The 23632-nt window shown below is 38.4% G+C and overlaps 1 protein-coding gene across 6 annotated transcripts in view; it reads left to right on the top strand.

Annotated features, from left to right (window-relative positions):
- FERMT2 (FERM domain containing kindlin 2) overlaps positions 1-23632 on the top strand; it is a 72272-nt gene that overhangs the window by 5738 nt on the left and 42902 nt on the right. The gene's annotated exons all lie outside the window — the stretch shown is intronic.

Genomic DNA, 23632 nt, shown 5'->3' with positions numbered 1-23632 from the left:
CCGACTCTTAGCAACCCCATGGACTGCAGCCTACCAGGCTCCTCCGTCCATAGGATTTTCCAGGCAAGAGTACTGGAGTGGGTTACCATTGCCTTCTCGTTACTCAGTATTTAGAGTACTCTTAATGATCCATAAGAACTGGACATTGAATTTTATCTGTTTCTCAGCACATCTGAAGCTCTTTAAAAATAAAGGACATTGTGAATTTTACTAAAATTCTCATAGCATGTAATAAAGTTCAAGCTATTCTTTGGATACATTATGGGTTGTTTGCTGCTGTGTTTTATACCCAGTTTTAAAAAAGTCAATAAATACTGTTTGATTCCAAGTAGAGTTAACTTATATTTATAGAGGCACTAAAAAGAATGTATCTTTTTTATTCAGTTTGTTAGAAAAGATAGTGTTGGAAATGTTTATTAGCTATTAAAAACAGAAAATTTGAAGTTTTGTCTTTTATCTTCAACTCTTTATTTTTTGTAATTTCAAACTTACACATTCAAGAATGATAACTGAATACTATAATCTTCATTTAGATCATCTGTTAGCATTTTTCATTTGATTTCTCTGTGCACATACACACACACTTTTGGGAACCATTTGAGGAAGTTACACATCATAACCCTCCATCTCTAAGTACTTAAAATATGTATCACCTAAGAACAAGGACTTTTTCTTTCATATTACATTACAGTTATCAGGTTCAGGAAATTAAACATTGATTTGATACTGTTGTCTAACATGCATCCAGATTCATATTTGGCAGTTGTTCCAGTATTGGCCTTTGTTTTTTTCCACCCAAGATCTCATTCTACATTTAGCTGTCAGTAAATTGCCTTCTTTTCTTAGTTTCTTTTGATATACACAATGGCTACCAAGTTTAGAACCATAAGAGATTATGTAATATGTGGCTTATTAATATTACATTGAAATATATGTAAAGTAATAGTACCTGTTTCCAGACTTCACAGCCATCCTATGTAATAGTTGCTTAGCATTTGTCTTTTCAAGACATTGTTTTACCTTTTTTTTCACAATAAAATTGTTTATCAGTGTGAATTTCACTTCAGAATGATTGTAGGTTCTTCATACACCTTCATCTTTAAAACTTAGTTGTCTTCTTAGCTTACTATTGGATAAGGTATACAATATTTTTACACACATTGGGTATAGGTTTCCATCGTGTTAGTTTTCTTTAGGCTAGTAGACACTAATAGATATACAGAATAATAAATAATATTCTGGCTCCGCCACTTATTAGCTTGTGTGATCTTGGACAACTAATCTAATCTTCTGAGTGAGTTTTGACATCTGTAAAATTCCAATTTTAAAAAACTTTCTCTTAGATCTTGGTGAGAAAAGAGATAATACATGCGAAAATGCATTATATGGACTATTTGTGCTGTACAGATAAAAGTGGCTGTTTTCTCAGTGGCATTGAGAGTCCCTGAATATCCTGAAGTGGAGGCAGGGGTCGGGGAGGAACTCCTTTTAAAAGGAGTTCAGATGTAATCTAGACTGTTTAAAAGGTTCCAGCTTTAATCGTGGAGAATTACGCCACTCAGAAGGAGCCTAGTTTGGGACTGCTTTGTGCTCTCAACCCCCAACAGCTAGGAAAATAGCTATCATTCCACCCTTTCGCTCACTTCCAAGCATACATGCCTCTGTAATGTAGCAAAGAGCTATTTAACTACTGTTTTCATGAGATTTCTGAAATGGAGTGGACCAGTAAGTGGACAGTGGTATTCCAGAGATTTGAAATATTTATAACCATGAAGCCCTCAGTAGTATGTTTTTATTCATTTGTAACAAAGGAATGATATACCATTGTATCTTGGTTTGTGAAAACATTGAGCCCATTTAGAAATTAATGGAAATGGTTTAAGAAAAAAGCTAATATGTGCAGTATTTTTGTTTAGATAATTATCTTACTGAAATAATTTAAAATTTATGCTGATGCCATAGTATATTACAAAATGGTATATATGCCCAGTGTGAGGTAAACAGATACTCTAAAAAAATATTTTAAGATAACTTTTTAATTGAGATACAATATTCTGCACTCATGTTTGTGGTTACAAAGTCATATCTACTATAATTCTTTTGTAACAAATTTTTGCATAATTACTGCATTTTTTGCTTGTTAATTTTTCTTAAAATCAGGCTTACTGAGGTATAATTTACATACAATAAAATTCATACTGTTTAGTATACTGTGCTGAGTTTTAGCAAATGCATGCAGTCATAAAACAACCACAGTCAAGACATAGAACTTTTCCAACACCCCAAAAACTTGTCTTTGTGTTTCTTTATAATGAGCCCACCCCTTCAACTCCAGCTCCTGAGAAACCACTGAATGTCTTTTCCAGAATGTCATATAAATGGAGCTTTGAGGGTGGATTCTTTCACTCTGGTGACTCAGCTAAAGAATCCCCCTGCAATGCAGGAGACATGGGTTTGATCTCTGGGTTGGGACGATCTCCTGGAAAAGAAAATGGTAACTCACTCCAGTATTCTTGCCTGGGAAATTCATGGATTGAGGAGCCATGCAGGCTACATACAGGTCATGAGGTCACAAAAGAATTGGACACAACTTAGCGACTAGTACATTTTATTAGTGAAAGTGAAGTCGCTCAGTAGTGTTCGACTCTTTGCAACCCCGTGGGCTGTAGCCTATCAGGCTCCTCAGTCCATGGAATTTTCCAGGCAAGAGTACTGGAGTGGGTTGCCATTTCCTTTTCCACCAGATCTTCCCGACCCAGGGATCAAACCCGGGTCTCCTGCATTGCAGGCAGATGCTTTACCGTCTGAGCCACCAGGGAAGCTCTTTACATTTTAGTAGTACATTTTATTTAAAAATAATTGTTCAGTTCAGTCGCTCAGTCGTGTCCGACTCTTTGTGACCCCATGAATCGCAGCACACCAGGCCTCCTGTCCATCACCAACTCCCGGAGTTCACTCAGACTCACGTCCATCGAGTTGGTGATGCCATCCAGCCATCTCATTCTCTGTCATCCCCTTCTGCCCCCAATCCCTCCCAGCATCAGAGTCTTCTCCAATGAGTCAACTCTTCCCACAAGGTGGCCGAAGTACTGGAGTTTCAGCTTTAGCATCACTCCTTCAGAATGGATTGGTTGGATCTCTTTGCAGTCCAAGGGACTCTCAAGAGTCTTCTCCAACACCGCAGTTCAAAAGCATCAATTCTTCGGCGCTCAGCCTTCTTCACAGTCCAACTCTCACATCCATACATGACCACTCGAAAAAGCATAGCCTTGACTAGACGGACCTTAGTTGGCAAAGTAATGTCTCTGCTTTTGAATATGCTGTCTAGGTTGGTCATAACTTTTCTTCCAAGGAGTAAGCGTCTTTTAATTTCATGGCTGCAGTCACCATCTGCACTGATTTTGGAGCCCCCAAAAATAAGGTCAGCCACTGTTTCCTCATCTATTTCCCATGAGGTGATGGGACCAGATGCTGTGATCTTAGTTTTCTCATTGTTGAGCTTTAAGTCAACTTTTTCACTCTCTTTGACTTTCATCAAGAGGCTTTTTAGTTCCTCTTCACTTTCTGCCATAAGGGTGGTGTCATCTGCATATCTGAGGTGATTGATATTTCTCCCAGCAATCTTGATTCCAGCTTGTGTTTCTTCCAGTCCAGCGTTTCTCATGATGTACCCTGCATAGAAGTTAAATAAGCAGGGTGATAATATACAGCCTTGACATACTCCTTTTCCTATTTGGAACCAGTCTGTTGTTCCATGTCCAGTTCTAACTGTTGCTTCCTGACCTGCATACAGATTTCTCAAGAGGCAGGTCAGGTGGTCTGGTATTCCCATCTCTTTCAGAATTTTCCACAGTTTATTGTGATCCACAGAGTCAAAGGCTTTGGCGTAATCAATAAAGCAGAAATAGATGTTTAGCGTAATACATTTTAGATTCTTGTGTGTGAGTAGTTGTTTTTATTGTTCAGTTGTAGTTCATTTTATGAATGTGTACCACAGTTTGTCTGTCTACCAGTTGTTTCCAGTGTTTTCAGAGTACCATTGTTTGTAGTTTGCGGAGATTTTATGAGAATTAACAATTGTTCCAAGTCCTCCAGTAGCATTTGGTATTGTCAGGTGTTTTTGGTTTTATTTTTGTTTAATTTTATTCAGTCTAATAAAGTATGTAATGATATTTTATGATGATTGTAAGTCACACTTAATGGCTATGATGGGAAGCTTTTTACAGGCTTATATGCCATGTGTATATCTTAGTAAATTGTCTTCATATCATTTGCTTATTTTTTTAATTGTTTGTTTTCTTGTTGAGTTTTAAGATTACTTAATATATTCCAGATACAAGTACTTTATCTGATAGGTGTTTTGTAGTATTTTCTCCCAGTCTGTGGCTTGTCTTTTTATTTTCTTAACCGTATCTTTCAAAGAGCAAAACTTTTAAATTTTGAGGAAGTCCAATTTTATCAGGTTTTTTCTGGATTGAACTTTTGAAAAATTGTCTTCCACAAGGGAATTGGCTTAGTCAGAATTTGAAACTTTCTGCCGTATAAGTTGTATAGCTTTTGTTTATTTTTGTATGTTGAAAGGAGAAATATATGAAGTATAGTAGTGATAATGTATCAGAAGGGGAATAATTGCATCATATCAGTTTGAAATAATGTAATTACAACTTTTATGTGGTAAAATCTGAGCTATAAAATAATAGGCCAGTGAAAACTGATTTATCAGCAATCCATTAAAAGACCTAGATATTTTAGAACATTAGTCATAAAAATAGATCTGTAATAAAGCATCATTGAATAATTAAAATTTTAGGGTGTAATGTTATCAAAAGAATTAAGTCTGGATTATAATCCTGACCATGCTACTTAATAGCTTTGTGATTTTTAGAAAGTTTTTAAGTCAGAGTTTTCATGTTAAGGGTCTCAGTTTCCTTATCTGTACAGTATAGATAAAGACAGAAGCCTTCACTTAAGTTTGTTACCTTACCTTTGTAATGTTATTGGAAGTCTTTGAAAATTGTTCTTCAAATATAGTATCCTCTGAATAGTATCATTGTGTATAAAGGGTCATTATTTGAATCCTTCATTCTTTGCTTTTTGTCTGCCTTCCTTCATTGACAGTATTACACTGTTTATTCATAGTGACTCAGAGTTATGTGTAGAATGTTGAAATTTTTATTTTCTGATATTTTTTCTCAGTTTCAGTAATTCTGCTTCTAAGTGAGTTAGTGTTCTTAAGAGAAGATGATAAGCGATAAATGGTTGAAATGAGTTTACATATAGATTTCCCTTCCTTTCATGATTCAGTCTGCAGACTCAATTATTTATTATTTAGTTATAAAGACCATCCAGTTTCAGTGGGTAACCCTTATACAGTGTTCAAGGTAACAGAGCCGGTAACCTTCAGCCCAGAGGAGGTGACGTTTGCTTTGGAATCTGTAGTGAATCTTTTCTCAGATATTTATCTATCTTATTTTTATACTGTGCTGTAACTAAAAGCTACAAGAGGTATTTTAAAGATCAATTTTAAAGCCTCAGTGTAATGATGGTTTTGATATCTTTTCTTAATGGAGCATTCAAGGTTATGAATAAAACACCAGTGACGTGCTAGCATTATTGATTGCAGATGAAGATGTCTGTTGGATAAGTGCCTCCCAGTTGATTGTTCCTTAATGTAGTTCCTGAATTTCATAACCTTTGAAATTAAAAATAACTTGAAAAATGCAGACAGTTGCTGTATCAGTTGAAGCTTTTATGCAAGGTGTTGATGCAATCTGTTGCTGTGATAGAATGCCCTTGTTGTGGAGCATAGACTGTGGGAGGGCTTCCTAACTCATAATCCTGATTTTGCAGCCCTGTGGTGTGTGACCTAACCTGTCTGTGCCTCTGGTTGCTCATCTGCAAAATGGGAATAATAACAATGTCTTTATCCTAGGCTTATTATAAGGACTCAGTTAATATATGTGAAGTATTTTAGAATAGCCTCTGTAAATGGAGCTATGTTGATGAAGTGTAGCTATATAAAATGTTCCCTTTTACCGAGCTAGAGAAATAATATTTTATAAAAGATTGGGAATGTGTCATTTATAAAAGTGAGCCAAATAGTACTGATTTATTCTCTACCATATTAGGAATGTATTTTAACTTTATTGTGCTTACCTTTATCATTATGGGGTTTCCCTGGTGGCTCAGATGGTAAAGAATCTGCCTGTAGTGCAGGAGATCTGTGTTCCATCCCTGGGTCAGGAGGATCCCCTGGAGAAAGGTATACTGACTACCCACTTCAGTATTCTTGCCTGGATATGACAAAGATGGTTTAGAAGCAATAGATTTTATATTCCAATATATAGAAAATTATAGATAAACCATGCTTAAATGGAGGCTATTCCAATTTAATATTCTGGTTTAAGCAAATGCCTTTTTTAAAAGGTTAACTTTGTCAATGTTTAAGGACTTAAGTCCAAGACATGGCCACTTAGAGTTATATATGACCTTGGCATATTGTTTTAACCTCTCCTGATTATTAATCTCACTTAACCTTTGTTTACTTCCTTGCTTCTTAGAGTTAATGTAAGAAGTAAGTATGATGTAAAAAGTATTGGGATGACCAAAAAGTTTGTTCAGGTCTTTTTCAAGAGATGGTACAAAAAAACCTGAATGAACCTTTTGGCAACACCAATATTAACAGAATCTCTGGTAATAAGTAGAATGCCTATATTAAGAGCTCAAAAAAAAAAATGTTACCCTCAGTTATCCTTCAAATACTATGTAAACCTAAAACAACAATTTGAATTGTGGGTTGAAATAGCCTGGTTTATTTTCATTGTATTTATGTAGTACTTAACCAAAACCCCTTCTTATTTTCTTGCTTTTGTAAGTTTTGTTTAATGGCTCTGAACTCTGGAATGTGTTCCCTGAGCTAAACTGCCTGGGTGGGAATACTGGCTTCACTCCCTATAAGCTTTGTGACCCTGGGTCAAGTTATTTAACTTTGTGGTGGCTTAGTCTCCTATAAATAAAATGAGGGTAGTAATATATTTACCTCATATGAGTTGTTGTGAGGATTAAATGAATACATATGTGTAAAGGACACAGCGGTGTATAGTGAGTACTGTTAGGGAGATGGTTGTTGTTCAGTTGCTCAGTCTCGTCCAGCTCTTTATGACCCCATGGACTGCAGCATGCCAGGCTTCTCTGTCCTTCAGAGTGACTGTGGTTATTTTATTGAGGATCCTAATGGACGGCTAGGATATCTCACTACTAAATATTTTCCCTGATGAATTTGGGGAATAAGTGCCTTAAAAGAACTTAGACTAGGAAAGAGGGACTTTAGAGCAAGAGGAGACATTCACGTATAAATATTCCCACCCAAAGATAGGTCTGTACATTAATTTTTTGTTTCAATAGGTTGAAGTGAAGTCGCTCAGTCGTGTCCAACTCTTTGTGACCCAATGGACTGTAGCCTGCCAGGCTTCTCTGTCCATGGGATTCTCCGGGCAAGAATACTGGAGTGGGTTACCATTTCCTTCTCCAGGGGATCTTCCCGACCCAGGGATCAGAGCCGGGTCTCCTGCATTGGAGGCAGACACTTTAACCTCTGAGCCACCAGGGAAGAGAGGCTTATAACATGTGGCATTTGTGAGGATCAAAGAGGTGGTGAACTTGACCCATCAGTTGTAGCAGCAAGCAAACATTTATGGAGGGCCACAATAAACTGGAAAATTCTGAAAGAGATGGGAATACCAGAGAACCTAACGTGCCTCTTGAGAAACCTATATGCAGGTCAGGAAGCAACAGTTAGAACTGGACATGAAACAACAGACTGGTTCCAAATAGGAAAAGGAGTACGTCAAGGCTGTATATTGTCACCCTGCTTATTTAACTTATACGTAGGGTACATCATGAGAAATGCTGGGCTGGAAGAAGCACAAGCTGGAGTCAAGATTGCTGGGAAAAATATCAATAACCTCAGATTATGCAGATGACACCACCCTTATGGCAGAAAGTGAAGAGGAACTAAAAAGCCTCTTGATGAAAGTGAAAGAGGAGAGTGAAAAAGTTGGCTTAAAGCTCCACATTCAGAAAACGAAGATCATGGCATCCGGTCCCATCACTTCATGGGAAATACATGGGGAAACAGTGAAAACAGTGTCAGACTTTATTTTGGGGGGCTCCAAAATCAGTGCAGATGGTGACTGCAGCCATGAAATTAAAAGACGCTTACTCCTTGGAAGAAAAGTTATGACCAACCTAGATAGCATATTCAAAAGCAGAAGACATTACTTTGCCAACAAAGGTCCATCTAGTAAAGGCTATGGTTTTTCCTGTGGTCATGTATGAACGTGAGAGATGGACTGTGAAGAAAACTGAGTGCCGAAGAATTGATGCTTTTGAACTGCGGTGTTGGAGAAGACTCTTGAGAGTCCCTTGGACTGCAAGAAGATCCAACCAGTCCATTCTGAAGGAAATTAGCCCTGGGATTTCTTTGGAGGGAATGATGCTAAAGCTGAAACTCCAGTACTTTGGCCTCAGGCGAAGAGTTGACTCATTGGAAAAGACCCTGATGCTGGGAGGGATTGGGGGCAGGAGGAGAAAGGGATGACAGAGAATGGGATGGCTGGATGGCATCACTGACTCAATGGATGTGAGTCTGAGTGAACTCCAGGAGTTGGTGATGGACAGGAGGCCTGGCGTGCAGCGATTCATGAGGTCGCAAAGAGTCGGACACGACTGAGCGACTGAACTGAAATGAACTGAAGCATTATATTAGGTAATGGGACATAGTCCCCACATAAAATCTGAACGACTTTCTAGTAAAAAAAAAAAAAGATTGCTTTGAATTGAGAGTCTCAATGTGAAGCACCAAATATGTGGTTCAGGAAGATGGTGGAGATTTAGAAGCATGAGCCTAGATTGACTGACTTTATTTGAAGAGAGCCAGGGTGAAAAGTTTGGAAGAAAGGTATTCTGGATTGAAAGCTGTGATGTTTATGATGTATTAGAGACTAAGAGAAATAGAAAATATGATTATAGAGAGGAAAGATATCATTAAGTCAGGAAATGGTATTCTGTTTTCTTCTGTTATTCCTTCATTCACCTACTTGCTTTAAATGAGAACCTACTAGAGTGCCCTCTACCATACTGCAAATGCCAGAGACAAGAAGTGTACAAAATTAACTTAATCCTTAGACTGATTTGACCTGCAGTCTTAGGGGCAAGATAATCTAAATAAGTAATTGCTATTATGTGATGAGTGTTATGATAATTAAAATAGTTATCAGAGAGTATATATACTAGGGAACCCAACCTAGTATATGGGGAAGGGTTTCTGGAGGAAATTACATTTAAATTGAGGGCCAGTGGTGTCCACCGGGCTCCTCTGTCCATGGGATTCTTCAGGCAAGAATACTGGAGTGGGTCGCCTTTTCCTTCTCCAGGGGATCTTCCTGACCCAGGGATCGAACCCAGGTTTCCCGCATTGTGGGCAGACGCTTTAACCTCTAAGCCACCAGGGAAGCCTGATGGTGGAGTAGGAAAGAGCCAGGTGAATGAGTGGCAGAAGATCTTGGGAAAGCGGTGTAGGATGAAAGAGCAGCAGATTGGGAGAACATGAGAAGTCGAGCATGAGAGCATGGGGGTGAGGGAAGGCCGCCATTTGAGGAACTGAGAGTCTGTGTTGATGGAGGAATGGTCCTGGGGAACCAGGGACTTGACAGGCTTAAGAAATAAGCAAATGCTTAAAGTGCATTGTAAACCAAATTTAAAAGATTTAGTGTCGTGGTAAGAGCTGTGAGATACCCATAACAGATTTTAAACTGGAAAGAGACATCAGATCTTTACAAATTTCAAGTACATCATATTCATATATATCAGTAACATATGATACAAGCAGTAGTAAGCCTCTCAGATTCCAAGAGATATTTTTTCCATAGCTTGTGCTGTAGTCCTGTATTAGAATTTGTTTCCATACTTCTTTTTTGAAGTATAGAATGAATAACTAGTGCCTTTGACTAATTTCAAAAAACAAGTCCAGTTTTAATACTCCATGAGTCAAACATTAACTGATAAATTCAGCCTTGATGTTACTCTTCGAATTTGTCAGATGTTGACATTGCATGGACTTTTGAGTCCAGTCTTCTAGGAACTAAGCCAAACTGAACCAAATTTGTAGTAAGCCTTTAGGATTGGATAGAAAGTTACCCACCCTCTGGAAATGAATAATTGACATGCCTTCTGTTTGTGTGCACTCTGTAATTGCGCACATGACTTATGTCATCTGGTAAAACTTCTTAACTACTCGAATTAGTGTATTTTGTAATAGCAGATATTATGGCTATTTGAAATAGTATTCAATTGATACTGAAATTGATAAACATTATTTTGTGTTTGTGAGTAACTTCAGAAGGCGATTTATAAACTTAGTTGATTGTGTTTTGCTTTGATGGGCGAATTCCTGAATTTTCAATCAAGTTAGCTATGTCAAAGAAATGTCAACTAGTCACTTGGTATCAGAAGTTTAGTTTCTAAATGTTTTTAATCACTGGTTGATGCATCTGTTTTAGTCACTCATTGAAATCTTAATGTAAAATAATAATTTTCTTATGCTGAAATTGAATGGAGTACTTTAATTGAAATATTTTGACAGTTTGAATGATAATGTAAACTTTGAAATGGTTTACTGCTTCTACTAACAGATGACAAACATTTTATTAAGAATAGGACATATCAGAATTTGGAAACCATCAATATTTTGCACAGTTTCAACATACACGTTTTAGTTATCGTGGTTTAGTTAACACCAGTTATCTAACAACATGGTTCATGTTTTAGTTACCACCATACTTTTGTTTAATTGCATAAAATACCAACTTTGCTTCTAACTCTTCAGTCTACAGTTCACTATGTCAGTAATAGACGAGTACATTTAAGAGTTTTCATGTTACTTGCATATTACAAATATTTATTGGTTTAATTCCATGTAAAAGGCCCTGGGCTTTTTGCCTTTGAGGTACAAGATAAATAAGACCAAAGACCCTTAATTGAGTGGAGGAAGGGAGTTACATAAAATCAATTATAATTGATTGGGATACATTATTCAGAATGCTAAGATGTACCTAACTGCTTTGGCAAGAGGGTTAGTAAAGACGTAGAGATGGTAATATTTGGTTTTTATGTAGAATTTTGTCACCCTGATGAGAAGGAAAGAGAAAGGTATACAACCAAGGAGGCAAAAAACATCAGGGTGTTTCACAAACTAGGCCAGAACATGAGTTGTAGAACCTGGGGACAACTAAGCATCAAGGTGCACAGAAGGTTAGGATTTATATAACCCACTGAGAGGTTATAAAACACTTCAGCAACAGAGGGACTTGGAAAGTTAAGTAGAGAAGTAAAATTATCAAATTTGCATTTTAAAAAGTAACTCAGATAGTTTTGTAAAAAATACTATAGTTCAGACAAGAGATGTTGAGGACTTGAGCTAAAGCAATGTAATAAAAGGAAAAAAAGGGACACATTTAACAGCCATTTGAGAAGTAAATTCCATAGTATTTGGATACAAAGAAAAACAAGGAGACATAAGTTCAGCCTTAGAGAAATATTCAACATTTTTTTTTGAGGGGAGGCTCCAAAATCACTGCAGATGGTGACTGCAGCCATGAAATTAAAAGACGCTTGCTCCTTGGAAGAAAAGTTATGACCAACCTAAACAGCATAATAAAAAGCAGAGACATTACTTTGCCAACAAAGGTCTGTATAGTCAAAGCTGTGATTTTTCCAGTAGTCACGTATGGATGTGACAGCTGAACTATAAAGAAAGCTGAGCGCCGAAGAATTGATGCTTTTGAAGTGGGGTGTTGGAGAAGACTCTGGAGAGAGTCCCTTGGACTGCAAGGAGATCAAACCAGTCCATCCTAAAGGAAATCAGTCCTGAATATTCATTGGAAAGACTGATGCTGAAGCTGAAACTCCAATCCTTTGGCCACCTGATGTGAAGAACTGACTCCTTAGGAAAGACCCTGATGCTGGGAAAGGTTGAAGGCAGGAGGAGAAGGGGACGACAGAGGATGAGATGGTTGGATGGTGTCACCAACTCAATGGACGTGAGTTTGAGTAAACCCCAGGAGTTGGTGATGGACAGGGAGGCCTGGCGTGCTGCAGTGTGGGGTCAAAGAGTCGGACATGACTAAGCAACTGAACTGAGATTAAAGATTTTAAAGGTTAGGTTAATATAATTACTGTTTGTATCATCTTGGAGGGGCTTCCCAGGTGGCACTAGTAGTAAAGAACTCACTTGCCAGTGCAGGAGACGTAAGAGACACGGATTTGATCCCTGGGTCAGGAAGATCCCCTGGAGAAGGGAATGGCAACCCACTCCAGTATTCTTGTCTGGAGAAGCCCATGGACAGAGGAGCCTGTTGGGCTACAGTCCATGGGGTATAAAGAGTTAAGCATGACTGAGTGGCTTAGCAAACACACATGATCTTGGTATGAAGGGAAAGTGTTAGTCGCTTAGTTGTGTCCAACTCTTTGCAAACCCATGGACTGTAGCCAGCCAGGCTCCTCTGTCTGTGGGATTTCCCAGGTAAGAACACTGGAGTGGGTTGCCATTTCCTCCTCCATGATCTTGGTAGTCTTCACTTAATTTGTTGAATGGATGGGGTGAGTGGGCAACAGTTACTGAGTTTTGGAATATTTACATGCGTCATTGCCAGGGTTTGCTGTTTTCATTTTATTGATTACTAAAAGTGTATGTCAGCTGAGTTAGCTCTGGGACTTTGTTAAAAGCAGTTTCTTTCTGTTTTTCATTGCTGTGGAAAATCAGGAATATACTTATTTCTAGTATACTAATAATCCTATTATAGTTACTTGAATTAAGTCATAGATCGTGTTGTACTGATGTAGTATAGAATGCACTGCTGAGAATCTCTTGGATGATTATTCTAGAGTAAAGGATGATTCTGGAAGGAGGGTTGCTCTTTTAGAATAAGATTAAAAATAACTGAGGAATTTACTTCTGGTCTCTCTAGAACAGTCTTAAGGAAGCGAAGAATGATTTAGAAGTTGTTTCAGTTATTTTTATGTGATACAGAATATTCATTTTATAATATAATTTTATTTAATCTCTAATATAAAATAAGAAGTGGTTAGTAACATCATTTTTCTGAATTGCCTCTTTGCTGTTGATAATCAGTTTCTGTTCTTCACTTGTTTAAACTCAGTTTAATTTTGTTCAGTAGTATATGTATTCTTCAAATAATGAAATAGCTACCAGCCATAACCTTTTTGAATTTTATTGTCTATAGCTGTCATTATTAAATCAGTTGAACATATGCATAATATAAATATTCCTTCACATTTGGTGTTTTGAGAGTGAACTAATGAATGACTTTGCAGTGTTGGCTGGTTCTAGGCACAGCCTCCTGAAACCAGTCTTACTTGAATCACAATTTCCATGGTCCAGTTCTTATTATCTATTGAACATACATATATATATCTTAGGATATATCTTGAATTGATTAGCTTCTTGGTGCCTGTGAAGACTGGGGTCCATTATATACAAATTGATGTTTCCAGTGTATGGTTAGTATTGGAACAGAGAAATGGAGTGGTTTGAGTATTTCCCCATAGTTCTTTGAGACCCTAATGAAAGAGCGGTCTCTGATGACAGGGTTTCTCTGCCTGGGGTTTGTTTCCCTTGGGCAGAGGTGAGTGAACATAAATTTAGACTGTGAACCCATTTCTTCATGCCAACTTCTTAGCTGAGATTTCAGTTAGGTGCCTATTAGAACTGGAATCTGATCTCTCTGCCCCTGAGGATCTGTAGAGCCTCAAGCAAGAACCTAACCCCACTGAACCTGGTTTCCTTATCTATAGGAAGAACTTAGATTGGGTTGATTCGTAAGGACTTTTTCAGTTCCCAGTTTATGTGGTCTTTGTAAGCCCCGCTGTGATACTGGCAGGGAAAGGCACAAACTAATAAGCAAGTTGTCGAAAGATCCATGATGTCAGACTTACGGAAAGTTTGTTGAAACTCCCACCAGAATTTTTATGGCTCTTTCCCTTCAAGATGACTTGAAGTCTGCCCTACAAGAGTCCTGCTGCCAGTGCACGCGACTTAGCTCTGAGTTAGGAATGGCAGGTACCGTTTTAAGGAAAGGCAGGAATGAAGTACAGCCTCCATATTTCACTTCTCAGCACTCTCCAGTCCCTCTGGCAAGCCCTGGGGTATTTCCACTTCATTTAATAATCCCTTTACCTCCCTACCTATACTCCCTCTCAATTATAGTGCTTTCCTGGTGACTCAGACAGGAAGGAATCTGCCCCCGGTGCTAGGGACCTGGGTTCAATCCTTGGGTCAGGAAGATCCTCTGGAGAAGGGATCAAATTTACAGTTCCTCTGTCCTTTGATTGTCTCATCTCTTGAAACAGGAATTGTGATAGCATTTACCACTTAGCATTTTTGTGAGGATTAAGTGAGAGTATGTTAAGTGTTACTGGTACATGCTAAATGTTCAGAAACAAATCTTGGTGGTGTTGGTATCATCCATTTGATTTTCAAGCCAGGAACTTTCTAGCGTTCCTCTTCACCTTCCAGCTGTCCTCTCTCATCTATAATCGGTATCAGTGAGACCTGTGATTCTAATTTAGACATATCCCTCACATTTGGCTCCTTTTTAGCTTCTGCCTTAGAAAAGGTCCTACTCCCAGAATGTTGCAGTAAATTTCTTGTGCCAGGTTCTTTCTTTTTCTGATTCACTCTCTGTAATCCCATCATAATTACCTTCATAAAACCATCTGATTTAGAGCCACTATTGTCTATAGAACAGTTACTCTTGGTACGTGTTAGAATTCCCACATTAAGACCCAGGTAAAACGTCCCCTTTTCTTCAGAGCCTAATCAGTCTTCCACGTTTAAAGTTATTTGCTCCTGTTGCATTTTGCTCTTTTATCTTTTTATCTCATTATATTTGTTTGTGTCCCTCACTTGAGCAGCAAGAACCTCTAGGATGGGAATTCTGAGATAAGTGTACCTTAAGTATATATTCCCATGGCCTAGCTTAGTATCTGGCATATAGCAGGTCCTTGGAAAATGTTTATCGATTCATTTACTGGTTGAGTATCCAAAGAGCAACACTTTGTCCAGTTTGCCTATTTCCTTTTTTGGAAGGCTGAGTGATTAAAAAGACAAGGACTTGAGAGTAGTTCTGTGTTTCAGGAATTGGTGAGGAAAGCAGAAGGTAAAGCTCTTCTATTGTGAGGAACTTTTTTTTTTTTTTAAGCAAAAAAAGAAACCTTGGCCTAAGGCGATAAATCCTAGCTGGGAAAGAAGAAGGAGGCCAGTTAATTCCTACAGTATATGAAGGATGAGGAGGGAGTAGCCAAGTGTGCTACTTTTAGCAGGAGAGCTTCTCTCCCTCACCACTTAACACCTCCATTGTTTTTAAGCTTCTCTTCCCTCCAGCCCACACTGCAGGTGCCTCTTAGCAGTTTTCCTTACATCTCTAGCTGAACATCAACCATATATTCTGCAAAAAGCCTTATGATATCAGTTTAGTGGAATATTTCTCATAGTATACTTTGGACTCTTTTAGATTTGGGTAATAGTCTGATTTGGAATCTATTTATAATGTTTCCTTGTGGCAAATCTAAATTCTAAGACTCAAAAGAATTTTTTGAACATAATCATTGCATACTGTAAGGATTGTCTTGAGCAAAAGATGATGTGAGAAAGAAGAGGAAGTCGATATGGTTTGATTCTCCATGTCTTGGAGAATCTGTGCCACACTTAGTGTAGACATGTTTTAATTCTGAATTTGAAGAAGAAAAAATGAATTTTTAAACATAGAACTAAATAAATCTTAAATATTATTTTTCATGTTGCTTTAAGAGTAACTTCCTTGTTGTTTTCTTTTTTTTTGTTTCCCAGACTTTAAACTTTTTATTTTGTATTAGGGTATAGTCAGTGAACAATGTTGTGGTAGTTTCAGTGAACAGCGAAGGGACTCAGGCAACATATACATGTATCCATTCTATCCCAAACCTGCCTCACATCTAGGCTGGACATACCAGTGAGCATGTGCTGTACAATAGGTCTTTGTTGGTTATACCTTTTAAATATAGCGGTGTGTACATGACTATTCCACAAGTCCCTAATTATCCCTTCCCCCTGCAACCATAAGTTCATTTTCTAAGTCTGTGAGTCTCCTTCTGTTTTGTAATACATTCATGTGATCATTTCTTTTTAGTTTTCACATGTAAAGGATGTCATATGACATTTCCCCTTCTCTTTCTGACTGACGTCACGCAGTATGGCACTCTCTAGGTCTCTTCATGTTGTGGCAAATGGCATTCTTTCATTCTTTTTAATGGCTGAGTGATATTCCATTGTATATATGCACCACATCTTTATCCATTCCTCTGTCTATGGACATTTAGGTTGCTTCCATGTCTTGGCTACTGTAAACAGTGCTGCAGTGAACATTGGGGTTTTTCTCTGGATATATGCCCAGGAGCAGGATTGCAGGGTCATATGTAGCTCTATTTTTAGTTTGGTTTTTTTTTTTTTTAAGGAACTTCCATACTGTTCTCCGTAATGGTTGTGCCAATTTATATTCCCACCAACAGTGTAGAAGGTTTCCCTTCTCTCCAGAACCTCTCCAGCATTTGTTGTTTGTGGGTTTTTGATGATAGCTATTCTGACCGGTGTGAGGTGATATCTCACTGTAGTTTTGATTTGTATTTTTCTAATAACAAGTGATATTGAACATCTTTTCATGTGCCTATTGGCCATCTGTGTGTCCGCTTTGGAGGAATGTCTATTCAGGTCTTCTGCCCATTTTTTGAGTGGCTTGTTTGTTTTGATGCTATTAAGTGTCATGAGCTGTTTCTCAATTTTGGAGACTAATCCCTTATTGGTCACAGAATTTGCAAATATTTTCTCCCAATCTGTAGGTTGTCTTTTTGTTTTGTTTATTGTTTCCTTTGCTGTACAAAGGCTTTTGAGTTTAGGTCTCATTTGTTTATTTTTGCTTTTATTTTCATTATTTTGGGAGAGAAATCAAAAAAGATGTTGCTGTGATTTATGTTAGAGAGTGTTCTGCCTATGATTTTCTCTGAGAGTTTTATAGTATCCAGTCTCACATTTAGGTCTTTAATCCATTTTGAGCTTATTTTTGTGTCTGGAGTTAAGGAATGATCTAATACCATTTTTTTGCACATGGCTGTCCAGTTTTCCCAGAACCATTTGATGAAGAGCCTGTCTTTCCAACATTGTGTAGTTCTGCCTTTGTCATAGATTAATCGACCATAGGTGAATGGGCTTATTTCTGGGTTCTCTGTACTGTTCCATTGATCTGTTTCTTTTGTTGGCCAGTACCATACTGTTTTGACGACTGTAGCTTTGTGGTATAGTCTGAAGTCAGGGAGCCAGATACCTCCAGCTCTGTTTTTCTTTTTCAAGATTGCTTTGGCTGTTTGGGGTCTTTTGTGTCTCCATACAAATTTTGAGGGTTTTTTTTTTTTCTAGTTTTGTGAAAAATGCCATTGGTGCTTTGATAGGGATTGCATTGACTCTGTAGATTGCTTTGGTAGTATAGTCATTTTGACTGTTGATTCTTCCAGTCCATGAACATGGCATATCTCTCCATCTGTTTACGTCGTCTTCAATTTCTTTCATCGGCATCTTATAGTTTTCAGAGTACGAGTCTTGTGTCTTCTTAGGTAGGTTTATTCTGGGATTAATGTTTTCTTGATGTAATGAAGGATCTTTACAATTTTCAGTATGAGGATTCATTTATCAAATGTGTGCCAGTCACCTGTGCAATGTGCTAGAAATATAATGGTGATCAAAATAGGCGTTGTCCTTGTCTTCTCAGTGTTTAGTAGGAAATTAAGAAACCCCCCCATCCCAGGAACAACGAACAAAACGAATGTACATTTTGATAAGTGATATTACAGTGTACTGAAATAGAGAATAAAAGAGGGACATAGGACACTGGAAGTCTTAGAATGGTTAAGAAAAACTTCTCTGAGACTGTGGAATTTAAAATTCGGGAGACAAGAGAAAACTAGACATTCAGAGAGTGGAGTGACACTTGCAAAGCCACCGAGGCAAAAAAGCTTACTTACCAGACAGTTCTTGGAATAAAAAGAAGGTAGGTGTGGCCTTGGCACAGGAAGATCAGTATGGAAGAGTGGATGGGCTGTGCTGGGTGAAAGTTTGTAGACTGAAAGTCATTTGGTTTTCATTCTCAGTGCAGTTGCAAGCTGTTAAAAGATTTTCAGCAGGGGGATTGACGTGAGAGTGTTCAATAGGTCACTTTGGCTGTCGCTAGAAAGTGCTGGATGGAATCATGGAGACTAGACAGGAGGCGCTTGGCGGTAGTTGGTGTAAGAGATAATAATGATGACCTGAAATAGGATGGTGCCAACAGAGACTGAAGTGGAGATTTTGGGAAGTGGAGCTGAGGGGCTTGATGAATGTGCAGACTAGGGAAAGAGAATTCACTACTTTCAGCTTTCTAGCATGAGCAGCTTGGGTTGATTCCTAGGGCTATTTAATGACAGTAGAACTAGGAGAAAATTGGATTAAGTTTTGAATATATTGGCCCTTCCTGAGTAGTTCAGATGGTAAAGAATCTGCCTACGATGCTGGAGACGTGGGTTTGATCCCTGGGTCGGGACGTGGCAACCACTCCAGTATCCTTGCCTGGAGAATTCCATGGACAGAGGAGCCTGGTGGGCTACAGTCCATGGAGTCGTGAAGAGCTGGACATGACTGAGTGGCCAACACACTTTGCATATATTAAGTTTGACATTCTTCTGAGACATGCTGGTGGAGATGTGGGGTAGTCAGTTGGATGAAAAAACTGGTGCTCTAAGCAGAAGGGTAGGCTGGAGATAAAAACTAGGAAGGTAAGTGCAAAGAGGCTATGTAAAGTCACAAGAATGGATGGGATACCTAGGAGCCAGAGTGAGGAGTGCATGGTTTCTAGAAGGTGGGCATGGCAACAGAGCATGGGTAGCTGGGGTGTTTTCAGATAATTAGGAGGAGAGACGTTTCATCGTAACTCAAAGACGGGAGACCCATACCGGCACAGATGCAAGAAGCTTTGTACATTTGGTTGGCCCTTAGGTGAAATAGTTTCAACCCGGTGGCGTCCCTATTTTCTGAAGTAGAATCCATGGTTGTCTGCTGAGGAGAAGGAGGGTACACAGGCATTTGAGAGGAGGGTTGGCAAGTTTGAGATGCAGTGGTGAACAGAAGAAACATGGTAGGATTGCCCAGCACTAGCTCTGATCCTGTTGGCCTTAAATTTATAATGTTTCAATCTGCCTGGGTTGAAATGAAGGAGCTATTACATTAAGATACACAGCTTTACATACACACACACAATTTGTATAGTTAAGTATGTTTGAGGTGCGGTTAGCTCTACATTTGCCTTGGTGAATGATTCTCAATTGGTTTATCATCATCTTTCTGAGGATTTTCATCAGAGTGTAAAGTAGTTTTTGCTACTTCTGAATAGAATAAATATATCCTTGTGATATCTGTAGTGGAGCCAGCTGTGGAACATGACGTGTAGATATTAGCTTCAAAATAAGATACGCAGTGTAATACGGAGCCAAAACTAAAGAAAGATTTCCTAGTAAGTAGGAAAATGTTGTCTTGCATATTTAAGAGAGCTCAGTCAAGCCTCTAACAAGCTTTGAAATGACACTATGACACAATGACTCTCTCTGGAGGGGCAGTCAAATTAAAGAAAGTTGGAAATGTGTTTTAAGTTTTACAGGATTATCACTATTTAAGTAATGTAAATAACTTTTGTTCTTAAAAACAAGACTGAAAGTACTTCTTGGACTTGCCATCCCCTTTCTGTTCATCTACCATCCATGATTCTACTCCCCAGTATAACAAAATGATCAGGAAAACTTGTCTGTATTCCTTATTTCTACTTCCTCATTGCCCAGCCATTGTAATTCAAACTTTCATCCTGTCCACTCCCATGCTAACTTTTTGCATGGCCTCTGAATTTCACTCATGCTCAGCCCTACCCCTGCATTCTTCTAAATTATTTGATGACTTTGAAATAAAAAATCACTCCCCTGCTTAAAATCAAGTTTTAGACCCACACCCAAAGTGGTCTGGGCTGAGTCCAGGCATTACTCTATTTGAAGAGTTGCTCAGATAATTCTAATGCCAAGCAGGCTGAAAAACACTGCTCTAGTGGCTTCTCTCATACTCAGAAAGAGTAAAAGCTGAACAGCCTTATGGTATACAGGGCTTCTGCCAAGCTCTCTGGTGTTTCACCTCTTCAATTTGAGTCATATTGGCTTTCTTCAAATATGTGGGAACTTTGTTCTTCTCATCACTGTATTTCTAGCACTAGAATAGTGCTTTCTGGTAAATGTTCAGTAGATATTTGTGTAATTAATGACTATTTTACAGATACTGTTTGTTTCTTTTGTAGTAGTGATTCTCTTGTGGTTAGTGCTGATTAGGTCGCTGGCATTTTGAGTCTTCAGGAATGCTACCAAAATTATAGTATTGGAACAAACATCACAGGCTAATCATTCCGTCTTATTTATTTATGGCTGCTTTGGATCTTGGCTGTGGCATGCAGGGTCTTCATTGCATCACACAGATTTCTCTCTTGCACTGATAGCAGATTCTTAACCACTGGACTATAGTCCCTTCAACTATTCCATCTTCTAAAACTGATTGCTTTTTTTCACTGTCAGAGTGCCCGCTTTTCTGTTTTTGTTTGCTGGTGTGTGCAGTGTTGACACTTCAGATCTCTCCTGGTGTCCCGTTTCTGTTTTTAGTTGGAGTAATTTTTCTTTCCTATATTGCTACTTACCCACTGTTTTCTGTTGGTAAAAAAGACTGATCTTACCACTCTTCCAGTCAATAAGAGAGTCTTTCTCTTTCTGTGGGTAAACTGTTCACAGTGATTCTAGTACATAATCTTTAGATTACATGTCCTTCTCCCCTATGTTTATTCTTAATAAATGCAGGGGGACTGTTGCTTTGGTGTAAAAAACCAAGGTGGAATTGATGGGGAGGTTTAGATTCTAAAGAGGAAGATCATAGGAAGTACTTGTTTCTGAGGTCAGCGTTTGAAGCCTCATTGATGCAAGGTTGAGATTTTACTGAATCTGGGCCTATGAAGTCTTTCTGTGAAAATCCATGTGGTAAATATTTAGGGTTTGGTGAGTTAAGTGCTTGAGTGCAGGGTGGTCAGCCCCAAGCATGGCAGCTGGGGAAATGCTGGGAATTTCATGGCCCTAAGAGCAGTCCTCAACCAACTGGATAGATCCCCCAGCTTTCTCTTTCCTTAGGAGGAGAATTCTAAGTCATGTTTTATGTGATTCCTCAGAGGGGCTCTTGCAGGACTGAACTCCAGTTATCCACAGAAGTTAACGACTTTTCTCCCACGGCTCACTTTTCCTAATCCCCTCAGGTATGCTTCCTGGGATCTCCCCCTCCCCCATCCCACCTCAATATGCTACTTGCACCAGAGTTCTTATTTCAGGGTTGTCTTTTGATTTAAGACAAAGGAAATCCAAATGACTTAAGTCAGTATTAACAAAACTACTATTATTAGCAGCGTACAGCCTTTTCCTCTCTTCTCCCTGCACTGGAAATACATGTTTTGGCTTCCTTAAAGATTGACATTGGTAGTGGAAGTGAATGGGCTGAAAAAGAAAGTATTAGATATCAATCTACCATTTCTTCAATTCAGCTCAGCCTTACTCTGCAGTGGTTACTGTCATTCTTTACAAATGACCTTGTTCTGTCTTCAGCTCTTTGTTCCTAAAGAATACAGTAAACCATCTGTAACATGTGAGACATTTACCTCATAGTATACAAAAAAGTCCCAGTCTTGGTTATCTGCTTGTGAGCCAGATTGGATTTACTGTTTCTAAAAGTTGATAAATTCTGTGCTGGAAAGTAATTTAAGAGACTAGGTACTATATATTGAATACATTTTGTCACAAGTAAGTAGTTGTAAAATATGTATTTCTGCAGCCAATCTTCAAATAACATAATTGACAGGGCTTTCCCAAAATAAATACTGAAATTTCAGAATGCGGTAAAATCACAAGTCACAGTTTTTCCATTAAAGTACTTACTCATTAAAATATTCTTTTACTATCTGAGGGAATTGAAGGTCTTTTTCCCTCTTGTGATCTGTTTCTTCCATAGTGAGGAGAATTATATCAGTTACCTTTCACCATTATAGAAGGTGTTTCTAGGCTCATAGGTTTAGTATATACTTTTAAACTTATCTTCTTAAAATAGACCAGTTCTTTTTAAAACTGTATTAAAATGAGCTTTATATCAAATCATGATGATAGTTTTATTTTTCCTCGCTCTCTGGAAAGCTTGGTTTTGCTATGTTGTTGTTGTTTTAATATCCTGTTCCCCCTTTTTGGTTCTTAGTTCATCATATAATTGATTCCCACATTCTTTACTTTTATTGCTACTTTAATAACCAGCAGAAATTGGATTTTATTTGTAAATTTATTGCTATGATCTGCTGTATCTGGAGGTAGCCAAATCTTTTGTAAATTACATTTTCTTTATTTCAGTTCAGTTCAGTCGCTCAGTCGGGTCCAACTCTTTGCAACCCCATGGATTGCAGCATACCAGGCCTCGCTGTCCATCACCAACTCCTGGAGTTCACTCACACTCACGTCCATCGAGTCAGTGATGCCATCCAGCCATCTCATCCTCTCATCCCCTTCTCCTCCTGCCCCCAATCCCTCCCAGCATCAGTCTTTTCCAATGAGTCAACTCTTTGCATGAGGTGGCCAAAGTACTGGAGTTTCAGCTTTAGCAACATTCCTTCCAAAGAACACCCAGGGCTGATCTCCTTTAGAATGGACTGGTTGGATATCCTTACAGTCCAAGGGACTCTCAAGAGTCTTCTCCAACGCCCCAGTTCAAAAGCATCAGTTCTTCAGCACTCAGCTCTCTTTATAGTCCAACTCTTTCTTTATTTAGTTTCTTTTAATTTAATTGTATATGAGTGTTAAATAGTTTAACGGGTATTAATGTTTCTTCTTTTTTTTTATGTATTTTCTTGTGCCAAAATATATTGGGGGGTGTGGTTGGAATGTAGTTTTTTTGTTTTTGTTTTCTCTCAAGTTAAGTGTTACTCATGGATGTTTTCTTTTCCAGGCTCCTCTTTACCTAAGATAGTGGTTTTTGTTCATTTTTGTTCCATCTTACTTCTCACCACCCCTTAGCCTCAAGATGCTTCTGCAGCCTCATATGCCTCAGCTTTCTCACCAGCTTTATCATCAGAATATTGTCCATTGCTCAAAGCTGGGCTAAGAATCCACCAACTCCATCTCATTATTTATTCATCCTTTGGATTCCAATCCCCAGGGTCTTCTTTGTTCTCTGAATGCTTACAGAGTCTGTACTCTGTCATATGTGTGTCATACTTTGTCATGTGTGTGTCTACTTTAAGCATTATTAATTACTCTGTGTATTCTGCCTCTGCTGTCTTCTATATTAGCTTTCAAGGGCAAAGTGTTTTCTCAGCTGTTTGGTATTTCTTTTAGTATTTCTTTAGTATTACTTACCACATAACAGGCATTTAGTATTTAACTAATTGTTCAT

This window comes from Ovis canadensis, chromosome 7, assembly GCF_042477335.2.
Source record: "Ovis canadensis isolate MfBH-ARS-UI-01 breed Bighorn chromosome 7, ARS-UI_OviCan_v2, whole genome shotgun sequence".
In the NCBI taxonomy this organism is placed as follows: domain Eukaryota; kingdom Metazoa; phylum Chordata; class Mammalia; order Artiodactyla; family Bovidae; genus Ovis; species Ovis canadensis.
The sequence above is the reverse complement of the archived record's forward strand: the minus strand, read 5'-3'. Positions and strand labels throughout refer to the sequence as shown.